Source organism: Varanus komodoensis, unplaced genomic scaffold (assembly GCF_004798865.1).
Source record: "Varanus komodoensis strain SLA01 unplaced genomic scaffold, ASM479886v1 scaffold12, whole genome shotgun sequence".
NCBI classification, from domain to species: Eukaryota; Metazoa; Chordata; class Lepidosauria; order Squamata; family Varanidae; genus Varanus; species Varanus komodoensis.
The window spans coordinates 8,079,856-8,085,094 of record NW_025335349.1 but is presented as its reverse complement, the minus strand read 5'-3'; the positions used below and the strand labels follow the sequence as shown (position 1 = coordinate 8,085,094).

Here is a 5,239-nt window from a genome sequence, read left to right as displayed (position 1 = left end):
CTTTTTCCAGATGATCATGCAAACCCAGCTGGTACGTTCACCATATCCTTTTCCCTATTAAAGAAAAGCTACTTTGGGGCAATGGGACATGATTTGAATGGTCTACAGTGACCGTGATCAGTACATTCTCACACCATTTCTTTCCTCTGATTTTCAAAGGAGCTTATGATAGAAATAGTACTTTGCAAGAAAGATGGTGCATCATGCTTAGTGCGGGTATATACAATGGTTTTCAAGTCTGTGACAGCAAAAAAAAAAAAAAGATCCCAGCATTCATGCAGATATAGTAATTCACTAAGGGGCTTGTCCCGCAATAAACTGCTGACCACAGGAACCTTTTCTACATGTTTTTCACGGATGATTTTTCTGGAGCTGCATGGACACCAACAGGACAAAAGGAGCCTATTGAAAGCCCGGTGCCCTTTTTCTTAATAGTTTGCTACATAAATTATGGCATGCAGTCCTTCAGCCTTTGTCTGCACGTCACAGCAGATTTAACTGACTTGCTAAATAAGATCTTGAAGCAGCAGACAGAAATGCCCCTATAGACCACTAAGGCATTGTTCAGTTTACCTTTTCAAGTGAGACTGAAGGTCAGTCTAAGGTTATATATAGTAGTGGAAAAATAGCTGGCTGGCACATTTCATGGAATGTATTTGCAATGTCTTTGCAAATCTCTGGAAACCCAAAGCCTAAGGATTTTATAGAAATTAAGGAGCTCTTGCCAGCATCTGGAACTGAAGACAACTCAGTGGAAATAACTCCACTCTCAAAAACTTGTGAAAGTGTTGTTATTTAGTTGGATTCTATGGCACTATACTGGCATCTAGTGGACAGGACAGAGGACTCGAAGGAAAGAGGAAAACAATTACAGCTTTGCATTTTGTGCTCTCCTTTCCAAGTGTGAAGTCCATCGAGAGCAGCCTCTAAACTCTTTAGACAAAAGAGCTGGTACTGGAAACTTTGGATGCCTTTGTAATGATATGCATATTCACATATAAGCATGTTAAGCAGTCATTATGGTGATGCAGAAAGAGCAGACAGGGGATGGTGTCAAATGCACATGGGGATGGTGAAAAGCCCCAAATACCTCCTTTCTAGAAATCATCTAACAATCCATTCTAATCAGATCCAAAAGTGGTGCCTGATTACTGCTTTATGTTTGTTTGTGTATGTATGTACGTGTACACAGATACACACACAATCAGATCAGTTTCCAAACTCCCATTTTGCAGGTAGATACCATGCAAATAAATGAAGGGACCCACTGGCTTTATTGCACATTACTTAGTCTTACCACAATTGGTAACCCCAAAGCTAAAGGGAGATTTTTGATAATAGGATAGCATAACACATAGCGATTGTCAACAAAGCTCATATCAGTGCCAGAAGAAACCGCAAGACTATCCTTTGACTGTGTGTATAATAGAGAGAGACCTGAGGTCCCCTGATCCAAAACCCAGTACAAACTACATAAGAGGGAGGCCTCTCAGGTTTCTCTTTATTAGCATTAATGTGTACTTCAATTGGTAATGCAGCCTTTGGAATAGAAGCTGCAAGTCTTACAAGAAGCTGGGATATATGGGACTGTGGAACAGGAGGGTCTGTGTGCCTTGCAAAAACAGGAGGAATTGCTTCCACTCTTTCCGGAATGTTCTTTCAGCATCCTGTGTGCCACATTCATTTTTATCACTTGCTTTCTTGAAGTTCTCTACTGAGCATTTTTCCTTCACACCATGAGGAATGTGTAAGAAAGGGCAGGCAGTTTCTGGCCATCAAGATGTTCTCACCTATAATTCCCATCAGCCCTAACAGCCTAATCAGTGGTGAATGACTGTGGGAACTGTAGGCCAAAACACAAGGAGGGCTACCAGTTGCCCATACCCAGTGTAAGAAAAGACAAAGATCAAGATAAAGAGCTTTATCAAGATAACAACTCTAGAGGCTGGTCTTCCTTCTCCTGGCAGCTGAGTGACAAGATCTGAGCTTTGCCTCTGTAAATCACCACCTGTGCTCACCTTGGTGGAGATACCCAATTAAAAGCCAGTTTGGTACAGTGGGCAGAGTGCTCAGCTGAGACTCAGGAGATACAGGTTCTGGTTCCTCTGGATGAAGTTGCCATGAAGTTCAATGGGTTGCTTTGAGCCAGTCATGGACTCTCAGCCTAACCCACTCACAGGGTTGTTGTTGTGAAAAGAAAATGGAGTGGCGGGGATGAATATGTAAGTCATCTTATACCATTTATTACAGGAAAAAATACATGCAAATATTATTTATTTTACCTTGTTAAAGCCTTGCATGAAAATGACTTCAGTTGTCATTTTTACAGTACATAGCTCCTTCCCACAAGGAAGAAGTTTAGAAACTTCAGAAGCTTTACTTTGGGAGTAGGGTGCAGCTTTGCCGTCCAAGTGGGGCCCATTTCATGCATCAGTGTGAAGGACTCATGGGGTCTGGACCTGGCACACTTTGCCCAATTAAGCCCGACGAGAATGAGAAGCACAAAACTGTATTTTATTCTTGAGAATGAAGTCCTATCACAGCAAAAAGCAATTGACCCTGAGCCCATGGAAAAGTCCCCTTTTATACCTCTGCTGACCAGCTAGCGATGACAGCAGCTTATTGGGCTGAAATTCCTGTCACGGTTGCTGATTGGCACATTTGAATACAGGTGGTTCCCACACTTACCTGGGAGGCTTGGCTACCTGGAGGTTGGGCTGGGAGCTTTTGGAGGGAGATTGCTCAATCCCTGGCCATGTTTAATGCTCCAATTTACGTTGACAGTGCTTGGGACGTGACCAGCCTGCCCAGGATGCATGACGGCCGGCCGGCCATGTGTGTCTGACAAGTGCATGTGAACATGAACCATGCAATGTGCAACCAGCCATTTAAAGCACTGCATCTGCTGAAGTATATTTATAATTATTTATGTAACGTTTACATTTCCAGATATATGCCAGTAGCTGCTGAGGAACATATTAAACTGTTAAGTACCTTTTGTAGGATAATTATGCCTTTTCTATTTTAGAACTGGGGTGACAGTGTAAATAAGCATACTGATGACAAAGCAAACGTTCTGGAAACAGTAACTATTGGAGGCTTGGACAGTAGTCCTGAATTTGGGATGTTCTAAATGTGCCTTGTTTGTTGCTTTTTTGTTTGATTTTTGTTTTGTTTTGCTTGTGTCTGAAATGTTGACTAGTATGTTGTTGTTATTGTTACATGACAGTTCTGTACCACTCATAGCCAAAGCTTTCTGGGCAGTTCATCACATTTAAGTCATCCACTCAGATTTCAACTGGGCCAAACCCTGCTTAGCTTCCAAGACTGGGCAGGATCAGGCACTTCATGTTGACCGATAAACTAGAAAGGGAAGTGGGCAGAGACAAAACAGAAACAGCAAGCCCACACAGAAAATATTAGGCCAGAATTCACCAGTTTGGTACCCTCCCTGCAGTGTGCAGTTGTAGTCAAACGCACCTGGAGTGTACCATGCTAGGGAAGGTTGTGCTGGGCCATCAAGAGAAACGGGGAGATGACTAAGCTCCTGGCAGCCTGGGGTGAGGAGTTCTGGCACAACAACAGCCCTTGACAGGCATTGCCGGATGAACATGAAAAATCTCTTCAAGCTGCAATGTTTATTTCCTTTCACTAATGCTAGCTTGGATTTAAATTCTTTAATGCTTCGTGCAGATATACTCCAAACATTTTTCCTGTGCCTGCCATTATAAATTACACTGATAAAGATTTCTTGCCCATCCCCACCCATGTATGGACATAAATGTGCAAGGATTTCACAAGTTTAAACAGAGGGTGTTAACAACTCTGAAAATAAAGCTGAAGCTTTCAAATCTCCTGAAGACTGCCTGAAAAACCCAAATAGTGACCTTTGCTGCTCTAGCCCAACTATCCTTTTCTTTCTTGCCACTTCTTATAGCTTGATCTTTCCCATCCCAAGAGCACTTCAGTGCTTTCACCGCTTTCTCATTCTTCATAATTGTCTGCGGGCTGCCGCAACCACCTTTGCAGGCCCGAGTACACGGTCAGGCTCTAGAGCAATTGCCTTTATGGCCACCCCATTCTTACCATCAACCTAGTTTATTGCACCCATAAAGCAGAACTTGACTCAACCTGAACCTTATTGCTGCAGGAGACAGAAAGAGCATTGGCTGATGGGTCCTTTTCAGTTCTAAGATTTTTTAAAAATGGCTGAATGCATCCATGAGTAATGCTTGGGCTGTGCCTACACAACTTCCAGTGCTGAACTTTTAACACTGCAGTTGTTTGCTTTCTTTGCTATCTTCAGCAGTAACATTTTTCCACATCTTCATTGTCCAGTCAAACATTGTCACCATCATTGTAACAAATAAAACTTAAATTTCCAAGGTCAGGTTCTACAAAAGGGGATTGCAGCCCATAGGAAAACCGTGATGGAACATGAGTCCCATGTATGACACCTTGTAATAGTCTCCTCTCTGTAGGTCCATCTCAGCCACATCATAGTCAGATACATTCTACATAAATACATATATATTTGTGCTCTTGGTCTTGTTTTTTGAAAATCCAATTTCTTCAGGTCATTCGCGAGTCAAGTGATTATTTCCCCCGCAATATGGCTTTTTGTTGGTGCTGCTGCTTGGAAGCTCAGGCTGCCAGCTTGTCCACCAGCACCAGTGGTGAGCTGCCGGGGGCCACAGCTTGTAGGGCGGAAGCACCAAGTCCCTTTGAGTCGCAGGAATGCTGCTGCCCCTGCCTCCCCACCTCAGAATGCCATCTTCCCTCTGAGTTGAGCTGCAATCCTTACAGCGGCTGGAATTGGGAGAATGGATTTCCCCCCGCTGCACAATCACAATCACACCAGGTAAAGCAAGCCAGTGCAGCTCCTTGCAGCCACCCTGGGTGCCAGGTGGGTCCTCCTCATCGCCCATACTGGTGCACTTTGGCTTGTCATCCAAACCTGAACAGATGACTCCTGTGATCAGGCAAATTGAGCTAATGTTGCAAATGGTGCCCGTTTTAATGCAAAGTAGTTCAGGATGGCTTGGTCTTGATTAATTCGTCCATTAAGACCAATTAGAAAGAGGAATCAACACAGCTGTCCAAATTATTGAACAGGAGAGAAGAGTTGGAGGCAGGAGTGGGACAGTCAGGATGAGCTCCAGAATTCAGAATCCTAATCCAGATCAGGGCCTCGCACCAGTTTCCCCTATAAAAGCACCTTTCATGCCTGCCATTTGAC

General features: G+C 43.6%; 1 non-coding gene across 1 annotated transcript; it reads right to left on the bottom strand.

Moving 5' to 3' along the window:
* Positions 1 to 4,298: 4,298 nt before the first annotated feature.
* LOC123019351 lies at positions 4,299 to 4,363 on the bottom strand. Its single transcript, XR_006413916.1, has one exon. It is a non-coding gene; the product is annotated as a small nucleolar RNA SNORD78 (small nucleolar RNA).
* Positions 4,364 to 5,239: the final 876 nt, after the last annotated feature.